Source organism: Camelus bactrianus, chromosome 12, assembly GCF_048773025.1.
Source record: "Camelus bactrianus isolate YW-2024 breed Bactrian camel chromosome 12, ASM4877302v1, whole genome shotgun sequence".
NCBI classification, from domain to species: domain Eukaryota; kingdom Metazoa; phylum Chordata; class Mammalia; order Artiodactyla; family Camelidae; genus Camelus; species Camelus bactrianus.
The window spans coordinates 51297287-51324558 of record NC_133550.1 but is presented as its reverse complement, the minus strand read 5'-3'; the positions used below and the strand labels follow the sequence as shown (position 1 = coordinate 51324558).

General features: G+C 36.5%; 1 protein-coding gene across 1 annotated transcript in view; it reads left to right on the top strand.

Moving 5' to 3' along the window:
• Window positions 1-27272, top strand: part of SYT1 (synaptotagmin 1) — a 900038-nt gene that overhangs the window by 144769 nt on the left and 727997 nt on the right. Inside the window, exon 2 of the mRNA XM_074375356.1 lies at window positions 2783-2854. The gene's annotated coding sequence lies outside the window, so the exon portion shown is untranslated. The remainder of the gene's footprint in view (window positions 1-2782; window positions 2855-27272) is intronic.

Here is a 27272-nt window from a genome sequence, read left to right as displayed (position 1 = left end):
TTTGTTGATTTTCATTATACTTGTGTGTAATTTGTTGAAGTTTTCTTTCTAAGCCTATTTACATACAATTAAAGCTTTACAAGAAAATGAATTCCAGTACGTTTTAAAATACAGTTATGTATTCAGTTACATTAATAATATATTTATTTATTGCAGAATAATTCAAATCCAATTTAATAACATAAATATTTTACCCAGGATACTGAAAAATGTCTGTATTAATAAGATTGTCAGTCTCACACTAGGGAGACATATATTGGTCAATTATTTATTCCACTGGTTAATTAGGTGGGGGCAATGAGAACCTTTGGACAAATCCTAAAGCCCTGTAAGTCCCATAAACTATAGAAGACAAAAGACAGGGAAGGAAATGAAGTTCCTGGCTTCCATTTTACCTCCTCTAACACTTTGGAACACTAATTATTATCTATTTGAAAAGCTGATTAGTAATCAAAACTCAACTTCCTCAATTTTAGGGTAAGGCTAAAAGGGCCCTGAATACTAAAAGGAACTTTTTGCATCTCCCACTAACTGTTTTGTTTTGATTTGCTTTAGATAGTATGTGCAGATTGTAGATATTAAGTAAATAAATGTTGTGTGCAGATTGTAGACATTAAGTAAATAAATGTTGATTTATGTTTTGAGACAGTTGAACTTATTTATTATATTTTCCATTTATTCTTAAAATTTTTTGAGAAGAGAATTTAGAGGTTTCCTTCTTTTGCTTCCTGAAGCAGCTTATCTTCCTGTAAGCCTTGGCACAGCCTTGAAGCTCACTGCCTTTGTTTCCTTATCACTTGTCTCTAGTTGAGGCAAAACCTTATGTTTCATCACTAATTGCCGCCTGGTTTAATTTGGAACAATCTGACTATTCATGGTTTCTTAATTTCAGAGGAGAATCTTTCTTTTCAATCCACTGGTATCATCATTTAGAAAATAAATCCGTCAAACTTAGGGTGAAATATAAACATTAAACTCCATGGACCATGTATTCCAAGATTTGCTTCCCAGTTTAAAAGCTATATGCTTCACTTGGATCTGCTGGGGATAACTATTTCATATGAATCTTCTGTATACAGTTGGCCTATGAACAACATGGACTTGAATTGTGCAGGTCTACTTATATGCATTTTTTTTTTTTCAGTAAGTACTGTACTGCAGGACTACATGATCTGTGGTTGGTTGAATCTGTGGGTGCAGAACTGAGGGCCTAATTTAAAGTTATAGGCAGATTTTTGACTACATAGGGGTTGGCATCCTTAATCCTCATGTTGTTCAAGGGTCAGCTGTACTTCAGACAAGACATGGAACAGCTTGTTTTTCTTCACAAAGTTTTTTCTTTCTCCTACAGGAAAGAAAGAGGTCATTAAAATTTTCATAACAAGTTGGCTCAATTAAGTTGATTAATACTGTTTACAACTTAACTTCTATCCTTGTTGTATTAATCATAAAGCTCTTATTAAACTCCACAAGGGAACAACATAAATTTTAATATTTATATGAAACATGAACTTAATAAACAAGATTTCATCTTTCCTGTATTCAAGTAATCGCTTTCTTAATGTATGTAAATGACAAGCACTTCTATTGATTTTAAAGGGAAAAAGTCATTACAGAATCATCCCTGATATGAAACTTTCCAAGTTGCTTTCCTAAAATGTTTGCCACAGAAGTATCTTTCTTTCACATCCTAGTTTTGGGTCAAACCAATATATCCCTTTTGGGATCAAGACAAGGATTTCTTTGAAATTTGGAGAATTATTATCAAGATAAATGTACTTTTTTATTGAAATATGGTTTGTTTACAATGTTATATCAATTTCTGATGTATAGCATAATGTTTTAGTCATACATATACATATTTTCCTTTTTACATCCTTTTTTATTATAGGTTACCACAAGATAGTAAATGTAGTTTCCTGTGCTATACAATAAAAACTGTTATCTATTTTATATGTAGTAGTATCTGCAAATCTTGAACTCCCAATTTATCCCTTTCTCCTCCTTCCCCCTATGCTGTAAGTTTATTTTCTATGTCTGTGAGATAAATGTACTATTGATGTAGAGGAAATTATAAGCAACTTTATATAATTATATGAAAATAAACATTACATTGTAACTTAACACTATGCACAAACTGGTTCAGCTTTTAAAAAAATACATAAACAATGGGAGGCAGTAGTGAGAAAATGGTCAAATGTTTGTGTAAAGGCATCTCTAGCCCAAGCGGAAATTAAATAAGGCACGTGTACAAAGGTTTACATTTTATGTATGAAGAAAGAGAGGATTCCTCCCTTTTCAACACATAAACGTGTTTGGCCAGGCGAGGCAAGAGGATTACACACTTGGTCTTTTCCTCATAAACAGAGGTCTTGCTGTTTTACCTCTATAGCAGTTTTCTAGGCTATGTTTTTGCTATTTCAAAATGGGAAAGAAAGATTTCTGATGTAGCTGTGAAAGCAGGAGAAGCATTTTTTGCCACCAGCATACTATATTATCAATGTGGTGTGGGGCTTGGAGAAGCTGAAGTGGTCACTTTTTTGTGCAGGGCAGAGAACGTTCTCGTGAGTCTACACCATTAAGCACTGTTTTCAACATTTGTAGATATGATCAATAATTCATAAATCTTCAGGAGATATTTGTATCAGGAGTAGATGTTTCATCTTTTTCTATTCTGTTTACCTGGGTATTTTGGAATGGTTCATGTTATTGACTCTCTGTTCATCAAATCATTGTCCTTTTGGAGCTGTCCTCTAAAGGAAATGTCATTTTTTTTGTTCAGGTAGATGAACGATCATCCCAGCTCATCAACAAGCAACTACTGAGTGTCTGTTCTCCACCAGGTGACGTCTAGGTATGAATTGTAAACAATACCATTTCAGTGTCAGGGAAACAATACAAAAGATTCTGAAGAAATTGGCAAACATGTAAGACAGTCTATGCAAATTGTGTGAGTTCTGTATGATTTTAAGTGCTGTATTATGTGATAGAAATGAATGACCATATGTTACAAAACCAAAATCAGGATCCATGTTCCAGTAAATTATTTTTGCTCTATTATTAAGTGGTACAAACTATCTGGGAAGGGTAGTTTAGGTGCTCAATCATGGAATTTTTAGGGTATTTTAGTGATTTATGGGGACAGCAAACATAGTTGCAATTAAATTTGTCCCTCCAAACCTGATATGTAAACGTACTTTGGATATTCAGATATAACAAAGAGTACTGTTCAGGCCTTTCTATTCGTGGGTCATCATGAAAGATGTTTTTCTCATTTGTCCGATATTAGTGAAAAATTTATCATGGGTCGGTGTTGAGAAGTGGGTGTTGGAAGTAATCCAACAGGGCTTTATAGACACAATGAGCTGGATTTCTCAAGCAAATTGGATTTTGGTAAACATAGAGGATGGATCAGAAGGCATTTCAGGACAGGGGGATGAAATATTTGAAGAAATAAAGTCCTGGAAAAATCTAGCAGATTTGTAGAACTATGAAATAAAGCCAGGATTATGGAAAGGCATGAAAAACCAGGCAGAGTCCAGGCATGGTGGATACCTGGATTATTTATACATCCCTGTTGCAGTAAGGCACAGGGTCAAATATAAGATGACTTTATATTCCTTTAAAAGTTATGTTAATGATAGATTGGTATATTTCATGATGTCTGTGCTTTGATACCATTCTAAAGTTTGAGTTCATTTTTGTTTTTGATCATTTACAACACATGGAAACAACTTCTCTTTCTCCTGCTCCTTCTCATCTTCCTCTCCTATCTCTTTGTCTCTCTGTTTCAATCCACACACACACACACACACACACACACACACACACACACACACATTTATACATACACATACATGGTAGTCAATGAAGCTTGACTGAATATAAGAACATCAATTGATTACTTTTGCAGTGTTTCTTTTATTTTTCCTAAGATACTGTAATTTCCCCCTTGCTCTTATGTCCTAAAAATGGTTTTGAATAATAGAGCAAAAGTAGATCCCACCTAATTATTGGAAGGTGGTGGAAGGAAACTAACATGTGTTAAGCACAAACTACTTGATATTCACTAATGTGGTTGCCTTAAATGCACACATACATTTTATCTTCTAATCAACTGTAGTAGGGAAGAATTATCTCCATAATACAGATAAGAATATTAAAAAAAAATCAGGTCAATCAGTTTGCCCAAGATCACTCAGAAAGTAAATGTCAGAGACTGGATTAGAACGCAGGTCTGTCTGGCTCCAAACGTTTTTTCATTCCTCTGTACAACTCTTTGCTTGAACAACATACTACTGCCTTAGGGTCAATACGATCAAAATTTCATTAATCTGAAATAATTCAGTGAGGTGTGTGCTTCTGTTTTATCATTTAATTAATGGCCCATGAAACAGTCACTTGTCAGTTGTCTTAATGGAAGAAAAAATTCACAACTGATTAGAGTCTTTATTTGTTCATAAGAAGCCATAAAATAAGTCAGGAATTGTGGAGCTCATGACTTCTGTTTGTAGTTAACAGAGAAAATAATCTACAGGCAGTTTTCCTGATAATAAAATGTGAAAGCCAGGGTCTGGTAGAAAAACAAAAATTAGGAAAAAAGAATTGGTCCTCTTCTCTTTGTGACTCTCTTCTCTCTGTATTCTTGTTGCTAATTCTGCCTGATTTTCTGGAGAGAGGAAGGTATGAACAGAAAATCACAGTCTAATTACATGCTGAACTTTTAACACAGTACCCTCATCAGTGAGTTTCCTGTATAATAAATGCTTCCCTCATCAGCTGTCTCTATGTATTAGGCCCTCCTAACTACCCGATAGTATATTAAGGAAAAGGAAAAAGCTAAGCTTTTCACAGCTCTTTTGTTCTTCGCGGTAATCATCATTCATGCTTCATCCACCTACCCCAATCACTGCCAGTGCTTTCATTAGAGAAATAATATCTGCTAGCATTTGTTAAGCCCTTACTATATGCGAGGCCCTGCTTGAAGTTTACAGGTGATGGTTTCTTATTCTCCGTACTTAACCCTACAAGGGTCATATCCTTTTGTCTTCCCTGCTTTGCAGATATCGAACCTAAGGCATAAACTGGTGATGAAGTAGCTATTTGAACCAAGGCACTCTTACTACAGAGGCCAGGCACTTAACCCCACATTGTCCTACTCAATTTCAGTAAGAAACTGAAAGATGTCTCAATTCCATTATTGGTGATGTGGGTACAGTATTTCCTAACTTTCAGAATTGTCAGGATTAAATTAGAGAACTTAATAAGATGATTATCATAGTGCTTGACACAAAACATTTACTATATATTTTATTTATTTATACTATTATATTTTATATAATTCTATATTAAGCTTCATTATGTATTAAATATAAGTGAAGTAAGAATGATCTGTTGATTATATCTTCATTATCATTGTGACATGCCTGTTTCCTTCTATTACAGGTACAGGATAGAATTTGTTGTTTATTTTTGTGCTCAAGGTACATAGTCTACTATCTAAAATGTAGCAGCTAGCTAACATATATTTGAACCACTTAGAAATACACAGATTGCTCAATTAGTATCATGTGTTTTTAAAGCTAATTTTGCAATTACTTTATACTTTCCATATTACAAACTCTTATGGAATGAAAGAATTTGATGCCCCTTATAATTTCTTAAGATGGGATATACCATATGTCCTTTAATGAGGGATGAAGGGTGGTAAATTGGGCTCATTAAATTAATTGAGAAATGCTAAACATTAGTGCGTATATAAAAATGTTCCTGGTGACATTTTCTATAATAGGTCTACCTCGCAGTGGCAGCCTTCAGAAGCTCTCAGCAGATACAAAGCCTAGATATTTATTATTGGTGGTTACAAAGACAGATCAATAATGTGCTTCCTGAGAGTATTTGTAATTCAAGGGAGAGTTACTGTCAGATGATTGAATATGTTTTTAAAACTGATACATTGGCAGTTTAACTTTTAGCATCTATAAATACAAATGTTAAATAATTATAGTATCACAACTATCTTATCATATATTACTAATAAATTTGAAAGAAATGACAGCCTTATCAGCCTGTAGCTCTAGAGTGAAGTCAGTGAAAAGGTCTGGAGCTTATGAAAAAGAGATCAGTGTGGTGGCACAGTATTGAAACTAGAAAGTAAATTCAGAAGCACCTGACTCCCCCCCCCCCCCCCATTTTTTTCTTTTGTTTTTCGTCATTCACAGTCTCATTCAAGTGTGGAATTTCTCTTTAATTCATTATCCTCTTTCAACTCATCACTCATACATTTTCATAATTCTCTTGCTTTCCCCAGTGTTCTAGAGTGGAAATGGCATTCATTCATTTGTACAGTCACTTAAATATTTATTAAATGCCCATTAAGTGGGTGGATTTTGGAACAACATATTCATGAGTTCAAATCCTGACTCAACCACAGAGCAGCTGAGTACTGTTTCTTTTCTAATTACCTAATTATAAATTTCTTCATCTCTGTAATAGATATAGTGATACCAAACCCCCAAAGTTGTTGTGCAAAATAAAATATTGCCACAAGTGAAGAAAGTCATTTGATACCAGTCTTGCAAATAGGCAGAAAAGACACAAATAAACAAAGTAGAAGAATGCATCCTATAAACTGTACAACACAGGGCAAAGGTTTGCTGGAAAAGAAGTAGAGGTATCTGCTCGTTTTCCAGGGATCTGTGACATTTCCTGCTCCAAACCACTGTTGACCGTGTAGGTCAGAGATTTCATAAATAAAGAAGTGAGAATTCTAAGAAATAAAATGAAGGGGCAAATTTGCTAGGGGAAATTAAGATATTTAGAATAATCAGAGTATGCAAATCAGGATTTAGAGAAAGAAACATTATGGAATAGGATGAGAACAAGTCTCTTCTACAAGGTGAATTAGAGTAAACACTGCATTATGGGCAGTATGGAGTGTGTTTCTAAGTTTCCATTTTAAAATCTCATGATTCCTCTTGATTTAATCCAATTAATCCATTTCATACTTGTGTGAAAAGTGAATTTCCTGGGGATTACAGTGGGTTCACAAGGAGAAGGGGGCTTTATTGGTAAAGTACATCTTAGAGAACTTCTAGGAATGGAAGAACTCATCAGATTCAAAAGATGATTGTTGAAGTTGATTGTTATTTGCCTTATATTGTTAAATATTATTGTGTCCATTTTATAACGGACTTCACAGACACTTACGAAAAATAATCACAAACATGCCTGACTCTCTTCCGTCCTTCAAGTCTCTGCCCCCCCCCCGCTGCTTTCTCAAACATTTTGTCGTGAACACTAGCATGTATAACAAGCAATAAGTCTACAGAGGATATTTGAACAGTTTTAATACTTTGAACAAAACAGTATGATTTATACTCATCTTTTATAAATGTGAACTTTAAAGAAACTACTAGAACCCAGGAAACATATACATAGAGATTCAATTTCACAGCTATTAAACACATTTATATAATATATAATTTATAAAAGATATCATCATATATTTTAATGTGAATCTCTTTGTCTGAATGCTCCAGAATCTGTCAGTAAGGGCATATTAATAAATCTCTGATGTCCTGAAGAAATCTGATATTTTTATTTTTCTGAACTGTGTTCAGACCGATCAGGAATATAGGATTCATGCATCTGAAGCATGACGTTTTTACCAACAGAGACAGCATCTTCAGATATGTAGGAAAAATATACTGATTTAGAACACATTAAGGAGTGAATTCCACAAAATACAGAGTCAAGAGAACAGGGAAGGAGGTGATAAATCTGCAACGTGACTTTGGTTTTTACAGCTTTTAGTATAAGGACTGTTTTCTTCCCAATGAGGCTTTTCAAAGAATGAAAGTATAAGAATTCTAGAAACCATTAGAGAAACCACAGATGATTTAGCCTGAACATGAAAGAAACAGAACAGGTATTCTTACCTAGAAGGATCTGGAAGTATCAAAAATAGAAGTGGAGGAGGAACGAGGAAAAAATTGTCGTGATACTAGCAGGTCTGCATAAAGTGTGGGAGAAGAGATATTGGGGTCACAGAATCAGTGGAAGGATGTGGCCCAAGTCCTGGCAGTGAAGTTAGCCTTCCTGTCTTCTCCTGAATTAGAAAATCTTCTCCATTCTACCGTACGCCACCTACTGTTCAGTGCTTGCCTACACATCCTTGTGGGCAGGGTAAGCACAAGTAAAACGGTCCACGGTATACACTTGAGGGACAGTTAGAAAAGTTCCTCTGACTTAAAAACAAAAAACAAAAACAAAAAAAACCTTTGCTGAAATTCAGAATTCTAAGAGTGGCTCACAGTGACCCTCACCTTCCATTTGAGTATGGGTGGAACTTGTGTATGTGATGAGATGTCACTCCTACAATTATATTATGTGGGAAAGGGGAATTATTCTTGTTGGGCTAAACTGAAGCATGGGAGCCCTTAAAAGAAAAGGATTGCAGAAAGAAAATTTAGAGATTTGAAACATGAGAGGGTTTGCCTTGCCATTGCTGGCTTTAAAGATGGAGGCAGAATGTGCCATGAAGTGTGGGTAGCCTTTCAAAAATGAGAGCGACCTGCATCAGTAGCTAGTTGATGAAAACTTCGTCTTAGAACCACAGGAAACTGAATTTTGTGGATGCAGGAGAGTTCCAGTTGTTCCACATCCCTGACAACACTCTGTACTGTCAGTGATTTAAATTTTAGATGTTTTTGTGTGTGTACGTGGTAGGATCATCATGAAATTGTTGCTATAGATCATTATTCTGAGCATCTTTTCATGGGCTTCTTGTACATTTGTATGTTTTATGTGAGTTTAATTTGACGTTCTTCTGTTATTGAGTCATGAGTTCTCTACATAGCCTGACTACAAGGCATTTGTCAGGTGTATATTTTGAACATAATTTTTCAATCTGTAGCTTGCTTTTTCATCTTTCTAAGCATGTCTCTCAAAAAGCAGAATTTGAAATTGTATTAAAGGTTAATTTTTTACTTTTAAAATATAAAGTTGATTAGTGTTTCAGGATGTCCTGCCTTATAAATCTTTACCTATCCTCATATTAGGAAGATTTTTATCCCTGTTTTCTTCAGGAGGTTTATAATTTTAGATTTTACATCTAAAATCTGATACATTTTGTATAAAGTTTTATATTTGCATCTGGTATGGTAGGCAGGATTCTAAGATGTCCTGAAGTTTTTCATCTCTCTGGTGTGTACCCTACATAATCCTTGGATCTGTGAATTTGATGTATTTTACTCCTGTTATTAAGGTATGTAGCTTGGATGACTTGAAAATAGAGAAATTATCCAGTGGGCCTAACCTAATCCCATGAGCTCCTTAAAAGCAGAGAGGTTTCTCTGGTGGAAGGGGAGGAAGGCGGGGATATTCATAGTGCGAGAGGAATTGGACGTGAGGGAGAGTTTCCTTTGCTGAGCTGGAGGGGACCATACGCCAAGAACTGGAGGCTGGCCTTTAGGAGCTGAGGCTGTTAGCTTCTTTCTACTTTTCTAACAAGGAAACCAAAACTAAAAAATCTCCACTGTCATAGAGCTTATTAAAAATGCCAATTCAGAATTTAAAATCCTTTCTGACTGACTCTAAATAGAATGCCTTTCCATTTTGCCACATTGTCTACCATGTTTTCAATCTCTCAGCTCTGGTGTATAAAATGCAGCAGTCAAGGTCTATCCAGTCCCAGAATGAAGATCAGACTGTCACACAGTGCAATGCTACACCAAATGAGTAATTGTAGGCTTAAGAAAGAGTGAATAATAAGAGTCTAGAAACTCTGTTTCGCAAATTTCAAATCCCCACATTGCCATCACCATCTGATGCCACACACTTCCCCACTGGGTCTGGTTTGGATAACCAAAACATTCAAGGCTGGTTACAAAGTCATTGACACTCTTTGTTTTTAATGTGTATATGGATAACCTGGGCGTTTTGTTAGACTGTAGATTTGGGTTTAGTAGTTTGGGGATGGGCCCAAGAGTCTGCATTTCTAACAAGTTCTTTGGTAATGGGGTTACTGCTGTTTCACAGAACACATGGCATGTCAAGGAGTTAGAGTGTTTTTTAAAAACCACAGTATGGAACTTGAACTTGACGTAGAGTATGGGAGCATCCCAGCTGAAGTAGAGCCATTCTGTGCTTCCAGTGATACTAATATATTCAAATGTGAAGAGCTCCCAAATATTCCAATAATTTATTCAAATAGATTTTTGAAACTCACCCTATTTATTATGTATAAAAATGAGTTTCACTAGAATGAAGTGGCTGCTGGCAAAAGAATTTATAATTCACTGAGATGGTTAGGACTTAAGATTTTAGGAAACATTATAAAATTAACCTTCAGAAAAAGGGCTATCTTGTGTTGTATGAGTTTCATCTTATTTCTTTTTTCCCATTAAAAAAAAACCCCAAATACTTGTTTATCTGATTTATGGCTGATTTTTAATGACAGAGAAAATGTATTGGTAATTTGTGAGATAATTAATACTTTCTATTTTTTGTGTGATTAGTCAAAAATTAGCTTAGAGGGAGTTTGATAGGCTTTGGTAAAAAATTCAATTCTGAGTCATGCTTTTTGTTTTGAAATGTAGGTGACACATTTTGATTTCTCATTCAGTCAATTACCAAAAAAACAAAAAACAAAACAGCCACACTTGAAGACAACTGAGTAACTTTTTGTTTGATTTTTAGACAAAAGTGTATTGAACTGATGCACAAATTCTTAAAATGCATAGATTTGTGTAATGGACTATATTTATTTCTCCTCTGATGATTTTTTTGGAATATATAGGTTTTATGGAAATTGTCCTGATACAAGAATATTTTTAAAATATCATCTTCAATAACAGCTTCTTAAAAGTTTCAGTGGAAATGAACCATAATGTTAGTTACATCTGTAAACACAAATTTATAAATTTTTCTCATGAAAGTCAAATTTTGAGTGTCGCAGACTGATGCAGTTTGATTAGTCTCTTTGGGACCAAAGGAGTATATATTATCAGGCTTAGGTCAAGCTGGGACAGGAAGTCTCTCTGGGGAGAAAATTAGTTTGACTTACTTAGGAAATTTCATGAAGAACTTGCTATTCAAATGAAGATTTTGTTTATAAGCAGTACTTCATAAAAACAAAAAGAGAGTTGTTTACCAAGAAATGAAATTTTTGGAGCTAGTTTCTGCTGCTTATGAAGTAAACAAAGTTACATAGTTTCTCTCATTCTTTCACTTGACTTCTTTGTCTTGTTATCTGAGTTTCTGTTTATAAAAGAATCCAATCCAAAAATACAATTAGATGGCCAGAGCCAAAAACACGTTTTTAAAGTAAATTTGAACTTTTGGTCCGTTTTATTCTCTTGGGATTCAAATAATCAGCATTCCTGTCTTACCACAATTCTCTTATGCCGTGACAGCTGACATGTCTAAAACACGCCAGTAGTTTTCTCCAAGTCCTTTGGGAATTTTCAAGCCTGTGTAAAAGATTCTTTCTCCCATTGTTACTCAGAGGAAAGAAAGGCCCTAATGGCAATTTTTCATTAGCCTTATCATTAGCTTGTCAGTGCAGTGCAGTTCAAACAATAACAGCTTGAAAGTCAGAGTTTTTATAAGTGTCCCCTTTACTAGCTGCGTGGACTTAGACAATTCTCAAGGACTCAGTTTTCTCAATCAGCAGTAATAATGATGATGCCTTTCTCTTATAATATGATGAGGGTAATGAAAAGGAACACATATAAAGTACCCAGCATGATTTCTGACCCATGATAATATTCCATAAGCATATTTATATTCTTTCCTTTTTTCTCTCTTTTTTTCCCTCAACCTTATGAAGTCTTTACTAAAATAAATTGCATTAATTGTCAGTATTCTGCGCTTGGCAGAGCACTTTAGATATCTTCTCCAGCTCCTTGAAAAGTGCTTTCCATTCTGTATAGGAAGAGAAAAGGAACTTGATCCAATTGTGAATCGTGCTGAAAGAACATTATTTCATGTGAGAGAGGATAAATTCGTAAACTTCCTCGAAATGCAGTTACTTTATTTCTGAACATAACTTTAAAATATTTCATAGCTTTCCACTTTCAATCAGTTTTACTGAGTAAATACTTCCTAGTTGTTTTGATGGCAACTCACTTCCAAGTTTTTCCTGCCACTAGCTTTGAGATAATAGTCCACTTGCTGAATAATGTGTTGATTTGAAATCCTTACATGATAATGCTATTTTAATGATATTGTGACATTTTTATATAGACCATTGGTAATTAGGCATAAGGGCGTTCAGGAGAGCATCTGTATAATAATAGCAAAGTATTTTAGTAGAGGAAAAGCAAGCTAATGATACGGATTTTCCTCTGATGAAGGCTAATTAGTAGAAGAGAGGGGAATCTCTTTCATCTACATTTAAGATTTGCTTGATCTAAGTTCTTGGGCTCACCAAAAGGCCAAGGACTCTGGAAAGCGAAATGAGGAAACCACGCCAGCATGCGTCTGTTTAAAATGCCGTCAGGACCTATCTGTCCTTAGATCCTCTAGAAGCATAAAGACAAATTAATATATTCTGTTCATTCATTCACTCAGAAATATTAATTGAGCCCCAACCATGAGCCTGACCCTTTGGGGATACATCAGTGTCCCAAACAAACTACAGTGTCTGGCCCCATGGAGCTCATGCATTTCAGAGAAGGATGTGGTTAGACAAGCAAAAGTATTAAACATACTAAAGTATATACTTTGCTGAAAGGTGAGAAATCATTTGAAAAAGAAAAGAGCAGCTCAGAGGGCCCTCAAATATTGTGAAAGGGGGTGGGTTACATTTGACCCACAGATGGTGACGTTAAGGTTATACTGAACGATGGACTGTCAAGTCAGAAAAATGAGAACAGAGCTAGAACACTGTGTTTACATACAATGAGAAAATGGTTGCTTAGTGTATCATTCAAAGTTCTCAGGTGGTAGAAATTTATTAAAGTTTGTTAGTGAGTCCAGAGTGTCTTCCAGAGAGCTGAAGACTAGCCAGGAAAACTCCCCAGCTCTGCCGCGTGAAGTGTTGCAGAAATCTCTGTCGTCCCCAACCTGCACAGACAGCGTAGTTCTGAGTCAGCATTGTTTGTACCACTGTTGCTAACAATGGCCAGACCAGAGACTTCCACTGCTGCTCCTCTCAAAAGGTCTTGCTCCTTCACCACGTTAGTCACTGAAAGATGGACTCGGCACCTGCCCACTTCTTGTTGTTTCTGCTTGTCTCATGAAGAGTCCTCTTGTTTCAGCTGGCTGCCTCCCACAGGTGTGTCTAATTGGCAATCTAAGTCACCTCCCAATGTCCTAGCGGTGAGGAAGGCAGACACAGTGAGCCCTGGGATAGACTTGAGAAGAATAAAACTCCCAGTGTGGGAAATTCCCCATTTACCCAAAAGACATTCAAGTGATTCGGGGCTAACCAAACCAAACAAGTATAAACCGCAGCTAGCAATCACTGATTAACTTCTGAGCCAGATAATCTTGTTTTTATGTTTTACCTTATTCTTAATGATTGATTTTTTTCCTCTCAAACAGATTCATGAGAGTGTAGCCCTGTGTCTTTCAATTACCTGGGTTTGGGGACATTTTAGTTTTTCGAGCACCATTGATTTTTCTTTCACATAGGATAAAGACAAAATCAATGGGTATTGATGATGATAGTGGTTTTCAAGGTGATTATATTCAGATATCTAGTAAAAGGTGAGAGACATATGCTTAAAGGTCACAAACCGGTTATAGTTTTAAAAACAAAACTCTGGACTTTGATATGCTATAGGGAGTAGAATCTCTAACAGTCTCTCTTTTAAAATATTTATTCCTTCTTAGAAATAGATTAAAAAATACATTCCTCTCTCCTTCACAGCTGGTAAGACTAAGGGATGATCAAGTGAAATACTGTCTTAAAAAGTATATGCAACTATTGTGAAAAGCACAGTTGTAGAATTCCACCTTATGAACATCAGTGTATGCATTTTAGCTATGATTTATGAACTGTGTATTTTCACTGATGGATAATATTTTTGTGCTCAGCTTTTTCTGTCCTTTCCTTAATTTAAATTTAATTTTAATAGTTCTCCCCTTTATTGACCAAGAGTTCTTGAATATATATATTACTCATTTAAATACTTTATATATATTTATAAAGAAGGGAAGTGCATGTAAATAATGGGTTGTTTCATAATTTTTTTTACCTTGTATAAGTAAAATGGAATGGAGCCAAAAACTGTAGTAAAATATTTTTCCTGAAGAAACATATTCAGAAGAGAGCTTTCATCATTTAGGTCATTGGTAATGAGTGGCAGGAAGTGAGACCAAAATCATGAGTCCGAATCAGAAGGGTGGTTTGTGTGAGGTTGTTGAAGAACTACAGGTAAATTGCATTGGAAGGAGGAGGATCATTAAAGAAGAAACTGGCATAAAGTGAATACACCGAAGGATGGAGTGCGTGTTTATTAGAGATTAATTCTTCCTTCGATATCATTTCCTGACCCAAGCCATTTAGGGGCTGCTCATGTGCCCTGTAGGGTCACCCCCTTCCACTTGAGGTGATTCAGTCCATACACCTGATGTGATGCAAGGAAGAATTCCACTCCTGCCTTTTGTGAGACTAAAGCAAATGCTGCTTACTTCCATGGCATATTACTGGGTGTTTCTATGCAAGACTGGCACCAAATTGGGCCACGCATGAGTTCCTTTTGAATTAGTTAGCCAGACTACAACTTAGCCACAGTTGGAAGGACTTTGTAGCAGTTGCCAAGGATGTTTGGACAAGCAAGATTTCCACAGCTTCTCAGAGGAGAATCCTGACACATTTGTCACTTCCTAAATCAATCAGTGGCCTTGTTGTTTTGCTGAGTTTACCAATGGCAGGCCTGCTCTCCCCGGAGATGCTGAGAGCTTGGCCAAAGGGGCTGGGCTGTCTGCAGAAATATGTACCACAGCCAGGATTGTCAAATTGCCTGAGTTCTCCCTTGAGCTGAGAAACTTCAAACGCCATCATGATATAATGCCTTAAACTATCAGCAAAGGAATTTTCAGAACAAAGCGTCTTTGTATGCTTGGCAGTGTAGTCCATGCGACAAGCAGAGGGAGAATCTGGTCATTATCCAAAGAATGGAACAGAAGGGAGAGCCTGGCCCAGAACACCTTTAACTGTGTTGAGCACAACAACAATCTGTTTGGAACACACTTTATCCTTTTGTTTTCTCACATGCATTAGCTCATTTAACTGTAACAACCTCGCGAGACTTGAGACAACGTGGGATGTGGCTGAGCACAGGATTGGGAATCCTAAAACGTGGAGCCAAGCCACCATTAAAACTGTCTGTCATTAGCATCCAAGTGGCATTGTGTGCAACATAATATGAGGATAAACAAGACGATGAATGAGCCTGTGCTTTGTAAAAGACTCTGCAGATACAAAGGAATGATGTTATCATGGAAGTGGACCATACCTTGGTAAGCAGGGTTGTACACTATTATTTCTGTAACCTAGGTCATCTGTGAAGGTTCCCAGAAATATGTGAAGAAGGAAACCCAGTAAAAACACCAGACTCCTATGGATAAGCAGGGTCAGGATTTGGACTATTCTGATTTGGGCCTTAAAGGAAAAGATGACCCTTGAAACCTAGGGAAATCTAGGACATCTGGGTTACATAAGCAACTCTTTGAAATACAGCAATTATTTTTGGTCAGATAACACTGGAGTTAAAGTTTTTATAATTCTGTTTTATGTGAAATAAACAAGACCTGTTCAGATACTGGAAATAGAATGATGTTGCTTCTTTACAGAAGCAGCAGCTATGAGGTAACAGTTTTGACGTGACTATGTAGCAGTGGACATAAGGAGGGAGGGAGAGAGAGAGACAGGGAGAGACAGAGACTGATTATTATCCCACAGACAATAATTTTATTTTCAGACTCTGGAGCAGTTTAGTCTCAATTTCCCATGAAATATTAAATGTGTGTGCCGGCACATACTCACACATCACAAATGTTAAAAAAAGATGCTTACTATAGGGCAAGGCTCAGGGATTTGGATGAAATCGTGAACAGCACTATTGAAGCTGCTCTAATTTTAAATTCTCTCTTGCAGCTGCAGCATCCTGCCCTATTCTCTATGAATACAACACATTGATTTAAATAAAAATAGTTATCTGCATCATGCTTCCCCTTACCAGCTGCAGAACTCTCATAAGCCCTTGATTTACTCTCCATTAGTGGTATAGAAATAAAGCTATTTAAGACTAAAATAGTAATGCCCCCCAGTCCAGTTCCTAGATCCTGTCAAGTTTAACCTAATGTCAACTAATGAGACTGGTTTTATATGTAACAGAGGAATAAATTTGGCTCTTTCTGTGAGTAGGGAGGAAAGCTTCTGAACAGGGGCCGTCTTCTCCATTTTTCACAGGTTTTGTCCTAGAGTTGACATCCTGTAGAGCAGTTCCTGGACAGCCCCTGGTTTTTCTCTCTTCCTGTCCTTGCAAAGCTCTCCCTCTTTTTCCTATTCATTGCTGAAAAATCTGTCTTGACAGTGCTTTTTATCTCTTGCCTGCCCCTCTGTCATAGAGAGTACACAGAGACAAAAATCACCTTGGGTGCCCCTCCTTTCTGTTTCCAAGCACCATGAGCCTCTCCCTAGAGTAACGCACAACTCCCTTGAGGCTCGATGTGAGCAGAGGCCAGATCGGCATTTCCCCCATCGTGTATCCCTGCCATGCATCGCACAGTAGATCCTTAATAAAATAACCATTGAACACGTGGAAGACGGGAGTGAATCTGTTGCCTGTTTTCTTGCCTGCTCTTCTGCCTAGCACGAAGTAGGTGCTTAACAAGAAAGATCTGTTGAAGAAGTAAATGGAGTGTGCTAGAGTGGTTTTCACTTGTCTGTGTTGACTCTAAGAGGAAGAGAACTGTGAGGGCAGGAGGGAAGATATTCCCCTAATTATTCCCTCTGGCGCTAGAATCAACTGAACAGTTCTGTGGTGGTTAAAGGCCATCCTGGTTCAGACCTTTCTCACCCATCCCACTTCATCTCTTGCCTCTCTTCAGACTTCTGCTCTCCACCCCGCACACTGCCCACTGCATAACTGCAGACCTCTTGTTTCCAGCTCTCCCTTTGCCATTGCATGTTTTTCCTTCTATGAGCAACATCCTTCCTATTTCTTCACCTTGCTTCCTTGACCTTCAGGTCTTGGGATCAACATCACTTTCTCTGATGACCCTTTCCTGACACCCCAGGTGGACATTAGGGGACTTTTTATGTGTTCCTTTGCATGCTGAGGTACCTTGCTTTAATAGCCATGCTTTGTTATAAATTATGAGTTTTCTGGTCCTTTAAACCTTTTCCTACTGGATGACTTTGAGGGTCACTTCATTTAAGATAAAGATCCGGATTCTTAAATATGGAACCCAGGGTCTTAGGGGATCAAACCACTCTTTGCCACTTCAGCCCTAAGGTCTTTGGCCATCATGTTCCTTTAAGTTTGAAAAATTCTTCTACCTTCCCTGAAAATTTCTTCTCATCTTTTAGTCCTCCCTTAGGACACAGAGCCTCTTCTGTTATCCAAGTAACTAGTTAATACCTAGTTCAAATATTTGTTGCAAAATTAAATGTATTATCACTATGCAGCTAACTGTAATAACCAACACAAATAAGATATAAGCATAACATGTTTACTTAAATTAGTAATAATACCTTTTTAAAATAATCAGTAAAACATGCTTAAAAAAAGAAAGTCTGATGCTCTGAAGATGCACCAGAGATTTATGTGGATGGTATTTGACTTCTTCCTTCTCATTAGGCTGTAACAGTTAAGACCTAGAGGATTGTCATATTGTTCTTGTCTTCTTATATCAATTCAGTTCTTCAACAGGGGTATCAAGATACTTAAAAGGGAAATGTTGTTTAGCCTTCTGCAGTTGAAAGTGCATGAGTTTAATGCTCACATCAATAAATAATCACTACAAGGTTATACTGTTCACCTGGACAAATTGTATAAACTAGATACTCATTGTTTTAATTAAGCTCCAGAGCTATTCCAATTAAGACAGCTGTAGAAAGATGTGAAGAGACAGAAAAATGGAAGTAGGGCATCTGAGTGTCTGAGCAAGAAAAAAAAATGATGGGGAAACCGAGCAATCAATTCTGTGTTATATAACGAAATCAATTTGAGAAGTCAGATTGCAGGAACTGGTTTTCTCAATTTTCTATACAGCATCTAGTATACTATATGCCTTAATGATCTGAGACCTCCTTGTACCCAGAAACCCATACAGGAAGGACTAAGAGCTCCTTAGGTTACCTGCTGTGCAGATACATGAAACGCTAGGAACCGAAATTAAAATGTTGCACAGAAGGCACTGGTGAGTCAGGGGAGGGATTTAAAAGAGATGAATGATGTGTGGTTATTTTGTTTGAGGCTTAAGCTGATTGAAGTCAGGCATAATTAATAATAACTCAAAAAAAAAAAAGATTTAGAAATATCATGGACTTTGCCTCTAAGGTCAGTTGTTCAACTAAAACTTTTCTGTATTTTATCTGTGAACTTCCCATAACTCTGAGATTCATGGTGGTATTATTATTGCCATTCCACTTGTTAGGAAATTAGTAAGTGCCCTCATGTTGTACACACATTAGATGTCAGAGCTAGAATTTGAACCTAAGACAATTGCATCCCCCAAACAAATTTCCTATCCACTTAGCATGTTACTTATTTATTCTTGACAGCAGTCCTTTTGGGAGAGTGTCATTATCCTCATTTTGAAGATGATAAAATTGAAACCCAGAAGAGCTCAGTAACTAACGTAAGACCTCATCTGCAGTCAGTGATGGAGCTGGGATTTGAACCCAGCACAGTCTTTTCAATACTGTGCACAGTCTTGTTTTCTACAAGGTTAGCTTTGCTGTGGTAATTCTGTGCCATACTCTGGTGACTCTGTGGGTGAGGAAGCAAAGAATCATTCCACTTTTGCATAATTAAGAGAGTTATTTTCCCATTGAAGACACTAACTACTATATATAAAATAGAGTAACAAGGTCCTATGGTACAGCACAGGGAACTATATTCAATACCTTGTAATGACCTATAATGGAAAAGAATATGAAAAGAAATATATGTGTGTGTGTGTGTAAATGAATCACTATCTGTATATCAGAAATTAGCACAACACTGTAAACTGACTACACGTCAATAAGAAAATAAAATAAATAAACTATAAGGATATATAACACAGGGAATATAACCAGTATTTTATAGTAACTATAAATTGAGTATATCCTTTAAAAATTGTGAATAAGTGTATTGTGCACCTGTAACTTAAATAATGTACAGCAACTATACCTCAATAAAAAATGAAAAGGTGAAAAAAAAAGTTATTTTCAAATGGTAAGTAAGCAGGTACCTGGGAATTGTGGCTACACATAATAGGGATTTCTTAAAATCAAGCTCACTCACAGGCTTACATTTCAATATGATTTGCTGTTTCCAAATTCCAGTAAGCTGGTGCCAAAGACTATTGGATCAAGTTACTGAAATTCTGAATTGATTTACTGATTGATTAATTTTTTTATAGCAAAATTTAGCCTACACTGACTGAAAAAAATCTACCTTCTTCCTAATTCTACCACTTTCTTGCTGGGTAACAGTGGGCACGTTCTTTCATTTTTTTCCATTGTGCAGCATCCTTGTCTGCAAAAAAAAAAAAAAAAAGTAATAATAATGCCAATCTTATAGGAGAAATGTGGAATTAAATGAGTTAATATATTCATGGTTCTTAGACCAGTGTTGGTACAAAGTAATAATTCTTCTTTAGCTTCAATCCTCCATTTTCTCAGATGGTTATAGATAAAAAAAGATGAAACACTTTGTATGGTCCAAGAAGTTAACCAGGCTCTTCAAAGCAGTCATTTCAAAGCCTCTGCTGAATTTCTGGACATGTAAAGGGAAGCGCTGACCTGAGCTGACAGCAGGGGCAATGCAGAGCCAAATTGCTCTGCATTAGGAAATGGAAGGTAGTATCATTATTGGGTTTATGTCTGTATGTTTTTGCTTTTGTCACGAAAGAGATGAGAGAGGAGGAATGGGTTACATGGAATCCCTAAATCTCAGAGTGGCCCAAGGGCAATAAATAACAATCAATTTAAAGATGTTTTTGTCCCTCTGGTGTAAAACCATATTCGTTTCCTCCAAACTTTCAGTCACATAGACACCTTGGTAAATATTGTTTTGTTTCATTGCTTTAGTATCTGCCGTTGATTTTAATTTTATGGTTGCAATTTTTTTTTGAAGTCAAAGATTGGAGTTGAGGATAATGCTATATAGCAGAGGTAAAGGAATGTAAATAGTAGTCAGAAATAGAAGCCAGGGGAAAATACTGTAGAACATCACCTAAAGCTAACCATAACAAATTCATAGTTGATTCCAGTGTTAGCCACTAACATCCCATGATACCATTATCAGAAACTATTAAAAAGTTTGTTTATTGAATGAGAGATCGAAAAAGGAAATCATACCAATGACATCATACACCTGGACTCTCCATTCCTCCATCTTTTGCCCAAGGGTAGAAGGCTCTCATGAGTCTGGTGTGCTTCCCCTAGGGATGGACCAAGCTTCTAGACCATGGCACAGTCTTGGGAGTTTCCATTTTTGACTCTGGAGATACCAGCCTGTCAGTGGGTCATAAGAAAGCAATGAATATATGGTCAACCCGAGTAACTCCTTTCTGTAATTGTCCAGAGTTTTCACTGACAGCCTTTCCCACCTTCAACTCAAACACACCTCTCTCCCCACAACAAAGGTTGATGAATTTCTCTTAGGCTGTTTCTTTAGAAACAACAGGTGAATGTCTCTCACTGGTTTATGTCCTCAGTTCTGACATAGGAGAGGGAGTCTGATATCTGTTAGTTTAACAGTTTTTGTTTTATACATAAGGGAATAAGTTTACTAAAGTAAAATATTTATCCATTTGGACTGTGTTCTATCATAAATATATATATTTTAAATTTATAGAATGTTTGCTCCAAATAGCAGAGCATATTAACATGCCATTTACTTATACTATAGGGAGAAAAGTTACCTGCTAAAGAAAATTTACATGCTCAGGGTAAAACTTGATTTGCCCTTTTAGGGGAGTATTAGATAAGAAAAAGCATAACTTCAATAAATGTCTTCTTTAGTGACATTAAATATTACCCTTGTATCCCTTTTCCTCCCGACTTACCCCCAAATGTAGTACATGTGTTGGTGAAGGTGTTGGATTGTTCATAGGGTATTGCATGGGAATTCTAACCAATTTTATCTGACTTTCAAGGGGCAATTGACAAGTATATAAAAAGTGCATTGTTTCATTTAATCCTTTACCAGGGCCCTGTCCACATGATAAAAGCGAGGCTTAAGGTGGGTTTGGCTATTTCTCTAAATTCACAAGCTAATGAGGACAAAACTAGGATCTCATTCCAAGTCTATATCCATGTTAATGCTATAATGATTCCTACAGTAATAGCTTCCCAAGAATTAATTGTTACTATACTAGATAATTATCTCATTTGATCCTCAGAACGACCTTTGGAGTACGAATCATTGCTCTCATTTTAGTGTACTCAGTACTTACCTTATTTGATCCTTATACCTAAGGAAACTTACGGTCATATATCTGCAGCCAGTAAATGGTAGGGCTGTGAACTGACTCTGTATCTCTCAGTTTTCAAAATTTTTCTTTAACTGCAGTCTACATGTTTATCTCCCATTCTTCTCCTTTAACTCCTAAAAATCCTCCTTGGAAGCTATTCTGTTCCTTCCTGTCTGTTCTCAGCACCATCTTCAAGGTCCTTGTTTCACTAATGCTGCTCAAGTATTAGAAAGAATAATTCCACTCAGAAACTTCATTTTACCAGACTATTACAAAGCTTCTGGCCTTTATTTGATTATCTCTGTTTTTAAGCCATTGCAAGTTGATATTTATAGTCTCTTGTGGAAGAAATTCGATCACTTCACCATAGGTAGAGTGGCAAGAATAAAGTCAAACAAATCGAAGGTGAGCATGGTACATTACTCCTGACCTACCGGTGTCTTCCAAGACCCATCCTCTGAGATCTGGAGGCATTACTTCACTTCTCAGGAATCTCTCCCCTCAAAAGTTGGAGTACTAATTATCTTAGATTTTTTTCATAAATCTTGATGCTGCTAAAACCCTAAATGTGCTAATACTGATGTCGTATTGCTTCATGACTGTACTTTGGCTGCTTGAAGTGATGCAATGTTCCACCTTAAATAAGAAGCAGAAGTCATTTTATACTCACACAAAATTCATATTTAATAAGGAAATACTAGGAATCCCCTATTTCAAGGATGAATCACGTGCCCCCTCTTAAAGGAGCTTTAACTGTTGCAGGTGAGATAGGTACACAGAATAATGATAAAGCTGACTTTGGTAAAATAATGGTGAAACTGATGAGTGTAACTTAGAAAATTAAAAAGAAAAGAATTATTAGAAGAGAAGAGATTTCTGAGTTCTAAAGGGGTGGAATGTGATGGAGAGAAGGAAGAGCTGGTTACGTGGTTTGGGTTAATGGTGGATATGCAGGTGGGGCATTACTAGCACAAGACATGAGCAGATCATAGAAGTATTAAATCAAAGGATAAGAAGCAATATTTTGCTGTAACTGGGAACTGTGGTGCATAAAAGGAAGTAATGGGGATAAAATTGGAAAAAAAAAATCATTTAGGAAATATGGAATACCAGGCAAAGACATTTGGAGACAATGGAGAGCTGTTGGAAATTATGAACAAAAGACTTACATGGTCAGAAATGAGCTTCAGTAATATTAATCTGACAATGAGACCCAGCAGGGATTGGAATGGGGAGATTCTGAATGAGTTAAGTTGGGAAACTAGGACAACATTTTGGGAGAATAGTAAAGAGATTCTGAATAAGTGCAGGATATGAGAAGGAAATGTAGAATCAGATTCAGTAGGACTTGGTCAATAATTAGGAATTGAAGGTAAAGAGAGGAAGGAGTCAAAAATGACTTGATCCTGGAATCAGTAATAGAATTAAGGAAGCCAGAAAAATAAACAGAATTTGGGAAAGGGAATTAAGTTTGGTATATTTTGAGGCTTAAGTAGAATATATAAGTGAAAAAAATCTAAGAGAAATTGGAAATATAGCCTAAATGACAAATTTCTTTGGGGAAGAAAAAGAATATTCTCTTTTTGGAGTTTTAAATTTATTTTTAGGTAAGCCTGCAGGTGCAGCTCAACATATTCTGGAAATAGGAGTGTTCAGGAAGGAGAAGGAATACAAGTGTTTTAAAATCATTATATTAGATAGCTGATAAATCTAACTGGAAAGTAATTTAGAGATGCTTACAATGTATTCTATTCCTAAGTCAGAGACATCTACTCTCTTAAATATCTCTAGGGAGGCAGTTTTAATTTATATTTAAAATTAGAATGGCCAAAAAAAGACCATTATAATTCTTATAATCTAAATCTCATCTGTTGTAATTTATGACTACTTACACTCATTTTTAGAGACTTTTCTATTGATAAATTGCATCTTTCACTCAAATCTTATTTACTACTTACTAGCATTCTAGATCTGCTTTTGCATTAATTATCTTCATATTTATATTTTATCCTTGAATTCAAATTTACTAAGATGTGTTGCTGGGAATTTCCTACTATTCCTTGATGCGTTTAAAAGATTTTAAATTCTGTTCCATTGTGTTTATAGTGTACTTTAGCATAGCATTACCTTGATGTCTGGTTGAAATAACTTGGTGGTTCAGAAATTTAATGAAGATATTAATGACAGACACAGAACATTTATTTTAATTTTTTATGGTCTCAGAGATTTGAAAGTAGAAAGTATAAGTATTACTTAGGAACAACTGAAGTAGCATTTTGGGAATGTTTTCTCTTTGCTTAGGTCTGGCCTTGGGCATAGATAATTCTTTTAAGTCTTCAGTGTACCAGGTTCCTCCTACTCTATACATAGTCTTATGGTGTAAATATTTTTCTGCATTAGGGGAAAAAAATGGCAGTTTTACCAGGAAATTAACTGTGAAATGTATCTATGTATAAGGGAAATCTAATCCCTTCAAAATATATTAATAATTTATTTCCCTTGGTCATAATATAGACACATACTTGTAGCATGCATGAAAAAGTAAAACTTACCATAGGTCATACTGTTCTCTTGACATCACTTGAAACAATGCTACCTATCCTTTCCTTCTTGTATAGACTTTCTTTTCACTTAACGTCAGAGACGTTGAATACTGATGGTTCCTATCATGCTGAGCTACCTGGTGAACGTCTGGTTGACCTCCTTTCACACTCTACATGCCATTCAAAGAAAGTTCATCAGTTCACCTGGCTTCATCCACTCATTGCTAGTGATTCCTTAATTTTCTACCTTGTGTAGAAGTTACCTACTCATCTTTGACTCTTTTATATGGGCATATCCTGTCTAGTCTATATCATAAATACTGTCTGTGCACTCCTCACTGACCCCATTCCTGCTACTACTATTGACCGTGCTGTTACCATCTTTCTGTGGATTGTTGAAATCAACTTCTAATTGACACTCTTCCTCTATTTCTCATTATCTACCTTTCTGTGCCAAAGAACCTAAGACACCTATCTGTAGCACACACCCAATTCTTCCAGAGTTTTATTAACATGCCAGTCAAGGCTCTGAACACCCTGCCACAAACATTTTTCAGAGCAAACTCCAATCCTCTCGCCCTCTACCAGTATGTACTCTTGCTTGACGAGAGTGTAACTTGGGCCTCTTATTCCTGTTCCTTTGCTTATGTTCCTCCATATTCCCAGGACATACTTCTAGTTCCTTCTCTGCTTTATAAGTTCTTACCCATTTTAAGGGTGTAGCACAAATACCACCTCCTATAGTTTTCCTTGGTTCTTCTGTCCGAATGACTTTATCTTCATCTGAGTTTCCAAAGATCTGTGTATAAACCTCCAGTATGGAACTCATCACCTTGTACTGGCGGGAATAGATTTTATACCTGGCTAAGTATAGAAGACTGAGAGCTTCCCACAGGTGGACGCATCTTATTTTCCTATGTCCTCAATGCCAAGTATAGTACTAGAAACCAGTAGGTCCCCAATAATTGTCCGAATCACTCTTTCATTCATATTGAGAGGTATAGAAAAAACAACTCTCCAAGGAAGAATGGAAAACCAGATCCAAGAGGATTAAAAGAAACATTACTATAATGTTTCTATAATTACTATAATCAAGATGGATGTCATTAACAGGGCACCAGGAGTGAAGTGGTTGCCCTCTAGAGTGCATGGCAAACTCGGGGAGGGGATCCTGTTGCTATGTGGTGGCGGAGACAGGTTTGGTGAATGGCCAGTTAGACTGGACGGATGAGGAGAGGAGTGAGAGCACCACCTGAGTGTGAGCAACAGAGGATGACCCTAAATTCAGAGTTGAATTCTAAAACTGACCTTTACTGAGATTCGGACACATAGTCTGCCCCTAGGTAACCAGCTGGACAAGATGAAGCCTCTTTGTGCTCACACATCTCCCTTCCCTGTAATGTCTATGCTCTTATTCTTTATTCTTCCTTTCTTGTTCCCATTTTTCCTCCATATTAAAAAAAAATTTTTTTTGTATGTGGTAGGGAGGGGGTGAGATTAGGGAAAACAACTAATAAAAAAGAATGTCTTGAGATTTATAAATACTGTTCTCAGATGCATGCTTATTCTATATTAGAGAGAGCAATGCTAGAGATACTGCCAAGTAAATTTCAAAATCTCAGTGGTCGTCGACTTCTTGCCCACATAAATCCCAATGGGCAGTTTGTGTGTTGACGGTGAGGGGAGGATGAGTGTATAGAATGTGGGGGGAGGGAAATGTGTGACGTCCGGGCAGTAGAGGGGGTTTCTGCTCCAGGAGTCATCCAGGAGTCTGAGCTGACAGCGTCTACTTTCTGCCATCGATTGCACATTTCTGAGGCTATCACAATCTGAAATGAATTCCAGCCGTATGTCCAGGAGGAAAGGGAATTGGGTTATTGAACAAGCAGTCAGTCTGTGCCCACTAGGTACAAGTGATGCTACCAAGAGTTAGCAGGAAGAAAGTTTTAGATGTTATATGCATATGCATATGTATGTATATGTGTATGTAAAGCAACAAAAGAAACTGATAGAATATTCTTTAAAAGCGTAACAATAACTAATCACATACTTTTCAGATGTCTCCATATGACATCAGTAGATTGTGCTTCAGTAAATTTATTTTATAGTTTGGAGGCAGTGACTATAATACTACATATATATTGTTTGTGTTCATTTTTCTAAAAAAAGAGCTGTGAGAACTTTAAATCACACTTGCCTAAGGATTCAAAAGTAAAGAGATTTGTGGGTGGAAGTGATTTATGTGTCATGTAAATGATGTTATTTCTGTTTTGAGGCAACTGGGAACAGCAGAAAAAAGCAGTATAGACATTCTATTGAGTGAATGTAGGAACGTTATTGTGGATACATGCATTGCTGGACAATTGCAGAGTAAATAACAGAGTTGCCTGACATTTACACAGTTTTGGCTGCAATTTCTAAAATAATGAGACTTATTTTACAGAAAAATTACGTTAAATTTCAAAATAAAAAGGATAGTTTTGGCTAAACATAGATAATAATGTGATGTCAGATTTTTGTCTACAAAGCATTTGCATATATACCATCTTCACACTATCCTCATAATTGCTAAACCTCAACGCTGGACAATTAACAAACTGTATTAGTAAGAGCCAGCATCCAAGTTTGCACTTGCTGAAACACAGGCCCCAGATTATTTTTCATAGGGTTACATAGTGGCAAATAAGTTCTTAGCTTAAAAAAAAAATTTTTTTTTAGTGTGGTCTCAGTACTAATTCTGTTGTAAACTGTATTACACATCATACATACTTAAGCATAGTATTATAGGTTTCATGTTTGTTTATTTCATCTTTGCAACAGATCAGCAGCATGGTTCAGAGCTCCCATCATTGGACCAGTGTCCTGTGTGCTCCAGAGCTGAAAGATGCTTTCCCTCGAAATGGACTTCTTCTTGACTTTACTGTTTGTGATTCTCTCTGTCTTCAATATGTCAGCTTCCAGTTAAATTGCACCCCAGGTAGCACAATAATTGCTTTTGATGCCTGGAGGGCTGAACATCAATTAGTTACCAGTGTTCAAAAGGCTTCTGACTGGCAGGTTACATTATTCTTGTATGAGGAT